Source organism: Hakea prostrata, chromosome 9 (genome assembly GCF_041222555.1).
Source record: "Hakea prostrata isolate BN-2017 chromosome 9, UWA_Hpros_2, whole genome shotgun sequence".
Lineage (NCBI taxonomy): Eukaryota > Viridiplantae > Streptophyta > Magnoliopsida > Proteales > Proteaceae > Hakea > Hakea prostrata.
In genome coordinates this window covers 10,424,461-10,438,376 of record NC_142608.1, presented here as the reverse complement: position 1 = coordinate 10,438,376, position 13,916 = coordinate 10,424,461, and positions in this window count along the sequence as shown.

Below are 13,916 nucleotides of genomic sequence, written 5' to 3'. Positions count from 1 at the left end.
GTTATTGAAAAGAGATCAAAAAATTAAAAGAATATTTTGATCATATAAATTGACAATGTCTTTCATTGAATTTTTTTTTAATACCATAGGGGAGACGGATGCAAAATATCATTTTTTTTTTTAGGATTAAATATGACTTGGACCAAACCTCAGGGGTTCAATGAAAATCACCCTTAACATAAATGAAGTCTTCAACAATTATTCTTCATGGTTTATTGTCGCTTATATAATTTCATAGGATTTAGATAATAATGAGAGTACATGGGCCGGCCTTCCGACGGCAAAATTAGCCCATGAGGCAAAAAGGCCTCTAAAGTCATCTGCAAATCTAAGAATACTGGCCCTTGTCCCTTGGACTAACATCCCAGATCCCAGTTCATGAGGGGTCTTTATGCTCCCCTTGCCGGGGGGGGCCCCCCAAACCGGGGGGGGGGGGGGGGGGGAAAAATTTTTTTTGTAAAAAAAAAAAATAAACCCCCACAAAAATTTTTTTTTTTTTTTTTATAATAATAAAATCATCCCCCAAAAATTTTTTTTCCCCCCCCCCCCCCCACCCCCACCCCCCCCCCCCCCCCCCCCCCCCCCCCCCCCCCCCCCCCCCCCCCCCCCCCCCCCCCCTCCCCCCCCCCCCCCCCCCCCCCCCCCCCCCCCCCCCCCCCCCCCCCCCCCCCCCCCCCCCCCCCCCCCCCCCCCCCCCCCCCCCCCCCCCCCCCCCACCCCCCCCCCCAAAAGGCCTCAAAAGTCATCTACAAAGAGTCTCAAGTATTTCTTCGAATTTAGTACTATTTGAGCATAACTCTCAATCGGCAAGGTGATGAGATATGTCTTGATTGAGGGTCTCAGTCCTTTGAAGAACTTCTTCGCTTTAGCTCTATCCTCCTTTAAGGATTCAGGAGCAAAGAAAAACAATTCCTCAAATTTCTATTGATACTCAAGTACAAAAAGGGGACTTTGCGTGAGAGTCATGAACTCCGACTCTTTCACATCCTTCATAGACTCGGGGAAATAATTCTTACAAAAAGCTTCCTAAAATATTTCTCAAGAGATACCATCAGCAGGCACATCAACTTCAAAGACAACCCTACTTCTATTCCAACTAGAGGAGGCACCACAGTTCTTTCTTCCAACCATTTTGTTAATCCAAAACAAAAGGTCAAAAATCCACGAAAAAATTTCATCCAATTTCAAACTCACACTTCCAACATGTCTAACACACTTAACTCAACTTCACATGCTATTGAAAATCCAAACAAAGCTTCAGAAATCAAATTTTCTCAAAAATGGCCAAAAAAGCAAAATTTGCCCTACCTGAAAACAGCTTTAAAGGGCCCACTTTCTCTATTCCAAACTCATTTCTATCTTTACCAACTTCGAGTTTGGCTCTGGGAAAAAGGGTTCTAGGGATTCCTAAAGCTTCCAAGACTCTCAAGAGGCTTCAACAACATCATACAACTTCCCTTGATCTTCAAACACAAGGTAGTCTTCATTCTTACCTCTCTTTCTTTTCAAATTTCATTACCAACAACATGATTTCTATCAAAACTAGGAAATGCTTGCTGTTTTTTGTTAGAAACATGCCTATGAACATTTAGGAACATGGTCCCATCATTATCCAAACAAAACCATGCTCCAACAACAAGATTTCCCACACTTTGCATCAATTTCACTATTCACCTTAATAGAAACCCAACATTGCAAACACTTGTCCCGTTCTCAAACCAAATAGAATTTTGACACCAAACCACTTCCTACATGACTGATTTACTATGACGAAAGTGCTCCCACATTTCGTTCGGCCAAATTCTAACTTTTGAAAAATCATAAACCCTAGCCCAAAAAGAGGGTTTCTTCTTCCAAACTTGCTGAATTTTCACGTCCACACTGCGATTTTGATGGATTTTTCCCCAAACAAACCATCCCAGCATGTTTATCCAAGTCTTATGCACATGCCAGTATGTTCTAATCGCTATTTCGCCAAAATCGAATTTTTTAAAAAAAATTACCAAAATGCCTTTCTTCACCAAATATTGCACTGCTTAACTTCCTTTACTCATGCAATGCAAAACTCAACTTATCTCTTTAGATTTCTAACAAACCACCACGAGGGAGACGCCTAGGGCTAGGAGAGGTAGGCAAAGTGTTAATGCTGTGTCACAAGCAGAGATTATACAAAGATAAGGAGACAACAGTCCAAACTCCATATGAGGTTCAGGATCAAGATGAAGATGATGATGAAGAGGATCAAGAGGTTCTGGAAGATGAGGAGGAAACTATTCCAGCTCGACAGTTTAAGGTTAGAGGTCCTTCGCATTCAACTTCCGAGGCACCGGGTGTGGTTTCTCAGTTGTTAGCGAAAACTTCCACACAAGAGAGAATGGAGACACACATATAGACTATAGAAGATCGACTAACACAACTACAGGAGGAGTCTCGAACTATGAAAAATCAGCTCAATTCTCATAAACAATTACCTAGACAAACAGTTCTAGGAATTCCTTTTATGTCATCACAAATGTATTCACTTTCAGACTTGTAAACCTAAGGGATTAGTGAAGTTAATTTGTATCACTTGTGTCATTGTATTTTATGCTTTTCTTTTGTTGCATTAATAATTGTCCAATGTTTAGTTATGACTCATAACGACCACTCACAACCATTACTCCCAACGACAACATAAAACAACTCTCGACTCAGACTTGTACGACAACACTACTCAGACTCATATGACAACTTACTCCCGACAACCTCTCACAACAAAAACTTACTCATAAAGACAACTCATGACTCGACACACATACACAATAACTGACAACTCAACTTTAACCCATGACTACAACCCAAGTACAAGTCATAAATTTTAATTATTGTGCATTATTCAAATTGGTGTATTATGCTTCATTTATTCAAGTTTCTAATCCAAGTTATCTGTTATTCACCTCTAAGATAATTTGAGTCACTTCTAGATCTATGACTAAGATTCCTCATCTAATACTTGAATTAACATCATTGACTTCATAAAACTAGGGCTCTGATACCACTCTGTCACACCCCACCCGCCAATCTCGGTTATCCGCCTGACAACCCGTGGGAGTGAACCGTCACAAGATCCATGGTCTTACCCATCAATAATAATAAACACAAGTATAGACAATCAAGAGCAAGAATAAGTGCAATAATTAATAAAAAGGTTACAGGAGTCCAAATACTCCCAAAAAACATCCAAGAAAGAATCAAAGGAAAGAATCAAGAATCAAATGTAATTTCGAGTTCAGCGGAAGCAAAATAAATAAAACAATAATGTTCTTTCCGATTTTCTTTCCTAAATCTAAAAATTGGTTTTTCTAAATTAGCAAGTAAAGAGTCCTCCAATCTTTCTCCATACGATCATCAAAATCCTGGCAATCTGCCTCCGTCGGCCATCAATGGGTGCTATAAGCGCACCAAGCATCTTTAGGAGACTTCATACTTTGCAAGTTCATGTACCACTGTCTGTGCCACATCAGCTCATACGAGAAGACTCTTTCATACGAATCATCTCCAACTCCTGATGTTGTGCCAACATCTGAACAACTCATATAATATATACAATAAAAGGAATGAGTTCTGACGAACTCAGTAAGGAACAGACAATTCTCATATATATGTCAATACAATCCACGAATGCACATATGAAATGATATGGATGGTATGCAGAAATATGAATGCTACTAAGATCTAACTATGCAAGTCTCTAACAGCTGACATGCTTTAAGATATACACCAGCCCTCCTCTGGGTAGGTCTAGTCACTCTGATCCGGCAATGACTGGTTACCTCTATAGGGATCCTGGGCAAAGGGGTAAGTCCACACCTGGCTCTCAAACCATGGCTGGGGTTAAGTCAATACTCTCTCACCACGACCATTGGCAATGTGTACTGGCGCATGTCGGGGTTTCTAATCCAATGCAAGTCATAATGGTAACATACTATATGAAGTCCAGATACTTCCCCTATGACACCAACCAATTCGGTTCAGTATCCTTCACAACCTAAGAGTGAGAACCCTCACGGACTGGCTACCCGTTGTTGGACTCCACTCCTTAACCCTATGGTCATCCACATATTATTGGGGCGGATGCTCTCATGACTCCTCACGACACCCGGTCCGCTCCTTGGACGTCCATGAGCCCAACCTAACATATGCCATGACCAATAGTGGACCATTGAGTCTCTGCACGGGGCTGGTTACCGCTATAGGATGAAATAGAGTCATGTCACCATTGTCACAGGTCACCCAGCTTCAATTCCCCTGCCGAAATGGTAATAGCGTGTGGGGTACCTAGCCATGCAATTCTAGACTCTCCTAGGTATATCATTCAATAATCATGATAGTGCTAGAGGCATCAGTGAGCATGTGTCCCATACCACAACCCTCTAATATCTCCAGCCAAGATATCCCAATGGAATACCCCTTCCATCACAACTACACTACATCACTAATCATCATGCCAAAACAGTTGTGCAATATCATAAAAGATGAAGTATATAAAGGAACACCACAAACAGCAAGTATGCAATAAGATTCACATGCTTTATACAATTACAACTGAATCATCATGTATATGTAATTGCATATAAATAAGAATGCATGTCCTTACCTATAATTTAGTAGAAGTCCTTTAAATTGCAATCCAAACACAATTATAAAACTTTAAGCAGAAACAGAGGACACCTATATGCAGGGTTACAAGAATGTATAAGAGTCAAGAGTCAAAACAAATCCAAAATCAACCCTACACAGTCACTGGAAACTAGCCGGTTGCTTGTGCCGGTCGCTTAGGTTAAGCGACCGCCCCTGTTTCAGACAATTTCCAACTCTGAAAATTAGACTTTTGATCATCCGATTTCAATCCGTTTTGGGATGATTTTAGTCCGAATTTCAAACTTAATAGGTCTATAACAAAGGGGTGAAACGAAACCCTAAAATTAACAAAGATCAATCACCCAAAATTCTCCCATTGATTAGATCCATCCATTAACAAATGCAGGGATTCGTTTTTGGACAGGATCTCATTAAGAACATTGGAAAGGGAGCTACGACTAATCAATTGGGTAACCACTAACAAAATGGGGATGGGTTCATATCAATTAGAGGTTGAAAAGAAGAGAATAGCAGATGGATATTCATTACCTTATCCAAAATCACCAAGAATAGAAGGGAAAAGGTTCCAGATCACTAACAGCACTTCGCCCACCTTCCAACACGTTTCCACTGCCTCCTAATTGCCCAAAATAGCAATCCCAAACATAATAATGCGTTAATAGGGTGAAGGATGCTATTTATAATGAACAGGGGCAAAATAGGGCATTTTCCTGCAAGCAGAAAGTGGCGGTCGCTTGGTTTAATCAACCACCACTAGCAACCACCCCCAAATATATTGCTATACAAGGGTGCTTTGCTCAGGGGGTTGAAACCCAAACACAACCTAACCCAAAACAACACATGGGGGAGGTCTTACCTTCATTCCAGACATCTCCAAACACCACTTGCCTTCTACCAGATATCCAACTTCCCAGTAAGGCAGGTTCTTCAACAAGAGAATCCAGATCCATGGGTTTAGAATATGGATCATGGACTTCTATCTGGACACTCCACAAATTAATCCGACTAGACCTTCGGGTTCTCGAACCTGCAATACAGATTCCGGGTTAGAAATACGAGGGTTGTTACAATAGGAATCTGAATCTTCTAAGTGGAATAAAGGTGGGACTTGGGGCACTGGAAATTTTCCACTTCTTCTTTGCTAATGATACATTTATTTTCTGTAAAGCTAAGACGGAGGAAATACTTGCTTTGAAAGTCGTCTTGGAACTTTTCTCTGACTTGACAGGCCAAGAGATTAACTTCAAGAAAAGCGGGGCCTTTTTCAATAGGAGTGTCTCAAGAGAAGACAGAAATCGGATGTTGACTATTTTGTGGGTGACAGATATCAAGAAGGAAACCTCTTACTTGGGGACAACATTGTTGGTGGGAAAGGGAAAAACGAGACTACTACAATCTATTCTGGATCGGATGGCTAGGAAGATGGTGTGTTGGAAAGCAAATAACCTATCATTTGCAGGAAGGGGAATATTAATGCAGTCTGCAATCCAATCAATGGCACTTTATTAGATGCAATGCCTCAGATCCCAAAGAACATATGCACAAAAATAGATGCAATATGTCAACGATTCTGGAATGGGAATCCAGGGACGCACAGGCAATTAAACATGATTTCTTGGGAGAAATTTTGCCAAGCTAAAGAAAAGGCGGAGTGGGATTCAAGAAAATGGATGATTATAACTCTACTTTGTTACTTAAACAAGGTTGGCGGATGATCACTCCACCGTAGGCGTTGTGGGTTAGAATTTTGAGAGCGAGATACTTCAAAAATTGTTCAGATTTTTTATCCCAAAGTGGGTAAGAAAAGAGGGTCATGGACGTGGAATAGTATCTCTAATATAATCCCACAACTAAAAATAATGGGGGCGGGGGGTGGGGAAAGAACCGGGGCGTCTTCTCGGGGGTTCCCCCCCCCCCCCCCCCCCAAAACCGCAATTTTTTCCCCCTGGGGGCCCCCCCCCCCCCCCCCCCCCCCCCCCCCCCCCCCTTTTTTTTCTATCCAGAAGATTTGATGTGAAGTTGTGGACCTCTAGATTGTTGGGAGGCCATAGAGATACCACCACTTAGCTGCATTATCACAAAAACATTAAGTTAGAAACTCATAACTTTAATATTTAACATCAAATCAACTTATATATCTATAAATTATAACAATAATAATAATAATAATGCATTTGTGCATCTAAGGATCTAACTATCTAAGTATCTAACCTGGATCACTGGTTTCTTTGCCCTGTACACAGGCATCTCCACTAAAAGACCCAAATGCATCCCTAAACAACTTGATCTGCAATAATACAATCATTAGTATTGATTGGTTAGCTAAATTCTTTAAACAATAAATACAAATTCTTAGTTGTTTGAAATTCCCGATGTCTCACTTTTTGTGACAAAATTATTGGAGCATCGAATCTGGCTCCAACCTCGAAATCACCTGGTAACGGGGCATCCAACAGTTTGTGTCCAACCCTAAATGTTCACTATATTGATATTTAGAGTTTAGAAAATAGGCTGCATAATTAAAAAAGCTTACAATTAGTACTTAGAGGCTTGGAGCTAGGATTGAATGAATTACCAATACCTACAAGGCTACAACTACAAGTCAACAACCCACAATATTTACTTACCGGCCCTATGCAGGGGGCATCAGATGAGCTATCCATCATGCATCCACAATATCCAAAAAAGCCCGGTGCCCTCTAGGGTTTGCTACCTATATAGCAACCTTCATACGCTCAAGGGACATACAAGTGGGGCACAATGGGTCCCCTCAAGAAAGAGTCCACCATACGCAAGACCTTTACAATAGGCTCTAAGGTCTACAACACCACAGTAACACTTCTCCAAAACTCATTAGATGATATTGTGTACTATGCCTTGCGCCGATTGGTCATGCTGAATTATCACAAACTCATTTAAGTCAATAGACAGTAGATAACTAGTACAAGATAATCATAAACTCATAATATAAATATAATAATTTATAAGATGAAATAGTAGATAGTTATCTTACTTGGATCCAACCCAATCAAACCACTCCTAGGATGCAAACATGGATCTGAGGCCCAACTTCTTCTTTTGCATGTTGCTCAAGGTGACAAAATTCGTCGCAAATCTTATCGGACCAGGTCACACCAACTCACCTCCACATGATCTCCTCATCATGGTCAAAGTATTGTTATGATTGTAGATGAAGTTGGTTACCTATCTTGTCCTTTCAACTTTGTTGTGGACAACGCTAATTTTTCCAATGTCCTTCAGCATTAGGTCAATAGAATGAGTTGCACAAGGTGTCCAAAAAAGATGATAATTAGGTGAACCCATCAATACTTCACCGGCCTTCTTGAAGTTGGAGACATTGTTAGTGACAATTTGCACCACATTTTTCCTACCAACCTCATCTATCACATCCTGTAGGAGACCCATGATATATCTATGGTCTTTTATATGACCAGTAGCATCCACTGATTTCAAGAAAATGGTTCTCCTGTCACAGTATACCATAAAGTTGATGATGGACTTTCTCGTCGGGCTGGTCCATCCATCAGATATGATGGTGCATCCATAAGTATCCCAAAAGAGTTTCATACTATCAATATTCTATTGCAGCTCTTCCTTATCCTCCTGAAGGGGGGTGGTCATCAACTCTGTAGGGTTGGGACCCTCATATCCAGGGCCTGCCTCTGCAATAGTATCAATCATATGCCTGTAGTATGGACCCTGTGTTGTGTTTGCTGGGATGTGACTATAATATATTCACTTTGATATTGCTTTTTTTTTTTTTACCTTCTTGGCCATACCTTTCCATGCACTAGAAATCTTGGGCTGCTTGGCCCCTTTCCTCCTGATTATATCAGTATCCTGCTCCATGATCGAGTCCCCACAGCGTGGATAATCAGATGGTGGTGCTGAACCTGATGCACGAGGGACCCGCAAACTCTATGATCTACCAAACATGCCAAATACACCACCCCTCCCCCCAGATTCAGAAGGTCTAGCCCATGTAGCCCTAAAGGGACCAGCTCCTGAAGCTCTAGCTCTGGCCATATCCTACTCTTGATGGTGCAATCGTCTGCTCACTGCCATGGCCCGCCGCATGTCCCTCTCCACCTGATCTCTCACCACATCAACAGGATCAACATCCCTATCATCATCTTAATCATCTACGTATGATGATAGTCCCCGCACTGCATCATCTAGTGCTTTGTTGACTCTCCTCCGATCATCTTTCTTCTTCCCCTTCGCTTTTTGTAAATCCCTAAGTGCCTTCACTACATCTTGATGGGCCTCTGTGCATGTCGTCACATCCTTTGAACTCCTAGTGATGTGACCCTTGAACCTGCTGATGCCACCTGAGTAGATTCTCTTCCCACAAAAATTACACTGTGTTTTATTTTTGTCTCCATCAATACCCACACAGTATTGCCATGTTGGGTCAGTCCTCCCACCTATTGCTGGTCTCTCTCAGGCTGTCTCTCACATCCATCCAGCCGGTACCCTATCTAGCATACCCGAGTGAGTGATCCACAACCCCGAAGATCAGTATCGAGGAAACCAACCTCCCATATTTACAATATCATAATCAAGAACATGACTACATCAATGTTAACTATATTAACTGAGACATCAAGACAATATTCAAAGGAATAACAATATAATCAGAGGGCGGAAAATGATACTAATAAAATAATCAAGTGTAAAGTGAGGCAGAAAATCACTCCACAGATACATCAGAAATGTAGCTCGAACTATAAAGAAAAGATTACAACCGATTCCCAAAATAAAAGGAATAGAAAAGAAGTAATCAAAACTAAACTAGTGTCTCTTTATGCCTATAGAGAACACTTCTAAAGGTATAATCTCAATATCTAGATAACACCTAACATGGGTGCGACTAATCCTGATACGGTACTCCTTCACCATGGAATTCTTCACTGTCGTAGTCACCGTAGCCAGCACTTTGGGCTTAGTATGTGTCATCCGCTTGGGATGCATAGTACTGGTTTTCATAGTCATCAATATCTGCAGATAAGTCTAACAAAGATGTTTGCAAAAAGGAGTGAGTTCAAAAGAACTCAGCAAGGCAGTTTATTCCACAACAATATAATAAAGCATGATAAAAAAACATAAGAAATGCAATATGATATGAAACAGACATGAATGTATGATTCTAACTCTATGTATGCTGGTCTCTATTGACAAACATGCTTTAAGTCATAGAATCATACTCCTCTGGGTAGGTCTCAAATCACTCTCCAACCATCTCAGTATCTTGGGTTCTCCGGTGGTATTGGGTCATGCATCCCTCTCGGACGTTCCGTGGATGCGGGGTTTAGGTCACCGCTCTCTCACATCACCATTGGTATAAGTATTGGCGCAATGTCAAGGTTAAACCTAGCCCAATGCAAGTCTTTTACTTAGTTATATCAAGTCAGAGTTAGATACTTCCATTCCTCACCTCTCGTGATCCTTTCCGGCATCTTTATCACTAGAGTCAGCGTATCCTATGGCTACAACCAACTCAGACTACAGACTCATCAACCCTATTGTTCATCCACAAAAAGTAAACGAGAAGCTCTCATGTCCTCTTACGGATTGGATACCGGTTTTGAGCTCCCATGAGCCCAAGTCTACTACTGCAACCCTATCAATGAATGGCCCCTTACAATGTGATTCATGTCCTCTCACGGGTTGGTTACTAGTCTTAAGCGTCCACAACCCTCATTGCTGCCATGGGTTACTCAATCTCAATACCCTTCCGAATTGGGTCTAATATAACAGGGACATCCTAGCCAAACATTGCTAGACAAACCCTAGGTATATCATCCAATAATCCGGGAAAGAGTCAAAAGGCACCATAGGAAATGTCCCATACCATTTTCTACTGGATGTCCAAGGACGAAATGTCAAAAGGACATTCCCCATTCCCAAATCATACCTAAACAATCACATTCTCAATGCAGTCATAACGTACACAACTAATATTCTACATAGAAGATAATCATATATACATGATCAATTGGCTAAAAGAATCACATGAATAAGACCTATTGTGCTTATGTCACTTACAGCAGTAATTGAATTAAGAACAACAGTAAACTCATTGAAATTCCCAAATTAGAAACTAAGATCATGCAATCTAGGTTATTATGGAAACAACCGTCCTTACCTTAAATAGGTTCGAAGAAATTCCGGAAAAACAAGAGGATAAGTCCAAGGTTAGCAAACAAACCCTAAACAAGCATAAATACAACATCAGGAATAAGTCCTAGAAAAATAGAGGTCAAACGGAGCAAGACGGACAACAAAAACCACAACTGTCAATTTGGCAGCTTGGCTAGGTCAATTGATACAGTTGACCCAATGAATAATACGTAGCAGAAATTAGAATTTTGATCCGAAACTCATCTTCCTGGATTCAAAACACTTTGAAATTTCAAAAAAATATTAGGAATAGTAATCTAAGACTAATTAGCATAGATTAGACATCAACAATGATCAAAATAGTAGAATTCTAAATTGATCAAAAACAAGGTTTTTATAGAAAACAATCCATAGATTCAATGGAGAGGCTAAAGAGAATGAGGATTCACTCTAGAAGAATAACAATAGTAGATCATATATGAAAAGTAACATGAGAACATATCTAACATGCTTTAGAAATCAAATCAATGGAATGATCATAGCTTCATGAAGATATCACATGATCTCTTCTTACAATCCACTATGTAGATCAACGAATCATTGGAGTGAATGGAGATTCACCCACAACAACAGAGGTTGAAGAAGAGGTGTTTGTGAGGATGCAATACCATCTTCATAATCATAGAGATGAGATTAAATCAAAACGAGAGTAAATCAGTAGAAGATTAAGAAATTACTTTAATGAAGAACAATCGATGAAGAACTTGAGAAATCGCAATAAATCTTCCACAACACCAAAGAGAGGGCTTGAGAGAGGTTTCCCACGTTCTCCAGAGGTTTTAGAGAAGAAAAAAAAGGGGGGGGGTTGAAAACCACAAAGTCCTATTAAATAGAGCATCAAACCCTAATAAGAAGATCTTACATAGATCCTGTCGGCAGTGAGTTGATTGCCTGGGTCGATTGGCCCAGTCGACCCAGGCTGACAGCAAGCCCAAGTCAAGGAATTGAAACACCAAACCTCATCATTTTCGAAGGAGCTTCTCCCAACTCATCAAAAATCTCACACTCACCTAGCATGGAGGAATGCCTTCAAACCATATCCAACTAGGCTTTAAGTCTATCAACCAAGCTCTTCTTCATCAAGGTGCAGTTTCTTCTCCAACTCTGACATAGTTTCCAAGTATATAACACCATCATCAATTTCCATGGGTTCTAGGTCAAAGACCGTGTATTCCATTGAGATGGCCCATAATTGCCTTCTTCCTTCACTTTGGATCTTCGGACCTACAAACAACAAAGTTTTCCAGGTTAAGGTTAGGGCTGAATTTCACATTGTCCCTGTGGTTGTGGCTATCCCTGTGTCTGTCCGTCCCCGTCTACCTTGGGAAGACCCAGCTCTCCTCTGACTCCCACTAGCAGACATGATGATTGTTGCATTCAAAATGATGGCATAACCGCATAAATCATTTAACAACACCAAAATAATTTTCTCTACACAAATAAACAATCATGTATAATGTAAATATGTAATCATGTACTGATGTACCTACGCATAACCGTATAAGTATATAACTACTAAGTATTAAGTATTAACTAACAATTTTTTATCTTATTTTTAAATACAAAATGAATTTTTACAATTTTTTTGGCAGAAAAAAATAGGTTGCCCATATCAAAACCGGTGATGAAGCCACATGGGCATCAAAGACAATAGTTGAGAAATACTTACATAAGTATTCCATAATTTTCAAAACATTTTTCCCCATTTTCCCCTATTTTTTCCATTTTTTCATAATTATTGACATTTTTATTAATTTTTTAATATTTTTTAAAAATAAATAATTATTTACTGGGTGAAAAATTATTTTGACTCACTTGAGTCTGTAGATTGGCTCACGGAGTTCCACATGTTTTTTCTATCATCTACAACATTTATATCACTTAAAAAGTAATCATTTTCAGTGTTCAAAATATAATTTTTTATTCACAAAAATAGAAAAGTAAATTACTTTGTGGAAAAAATTCCGACTCCGTGAGATCGTAGATCGGCTCATGATATTCAACATACATTAATTTCATAATCATCCAACATCATTATAGCATGCATTTTGTCAAAAATTAGTTGGAGAAGAATGATTACCTATTTGATAAAAAAAAACTCCCAGATTTGTGTGAAACCCCTCCTAATCGACAGAAACAATGTGATATCCGGCAATAACGAAGTAAGATGTATTTGTAAATGTTGAAGATCGGACCAAAATATGCTGAAAAGTGCAAAAAATAAGAGAGAGAGAGAGAGAGAGAGAGAGAGAGAGCTCTGGAGAAGTGGGACAGTAGAGTGAAATTAAAAAAATCAGAGGGAAATTCGGTCGAAATACGACTGAAACCCCCCCCCCCATTTTATCGTTGATAAATTGTTAAAGTCATGTCGCTGGGGGGTTTCATGTCACCCCCAAGCGACATGTCGATTTATTATGTCGGTGATATATCACCGACACACGATACCATGGTATTAGGGACTAGAATTGGGAGAAATTTTGAGTAACCCACCCGGCATTACTAAATTTCTTACCCAAACCTGGCACTATTTTTTGGCCATTACATGTAATAGCTAATTTAAAGCAGATAGCTAACATAACATAAATTATTAGGGTTGATGCATTCCCATCCTCAGTGCTCCATCAATGGATTAGTAACCTAGCTCTAAGGACTACCTATTTAGAGCTAGAAGCTAATGGGTTGGAAACTAATATTTGTAAGTGTTTTTAAGTAATACAACTTTCTTTATCTTATTAAAAAAATTAAAAAAGGAGAGTACATAAAAGAGAGATATGTTATTGTTTTCTAGCTTAGCTTTTCCTTTTTCCTTTTCTACTGATCATCTGTGGCATTTAACTCGACAGGTCAAGTTCAACAATACGTCCAAACGAAGTCCTTTCAGAAACGTTTTACAGGATTCTTATAATAGAACCTTTTGCACTCAGCGTTCCATGTGATGCATCTTTGGAGTCTCTTGATATGTCTAGGTTCTGTTAATCGATTTACATATTCAATGTGTGATCAAATCAAATTGGAAGTATTCAACAATAGGGCCCAAGGAGAAAAACTCAAGGCTGTGAAGATATTATATA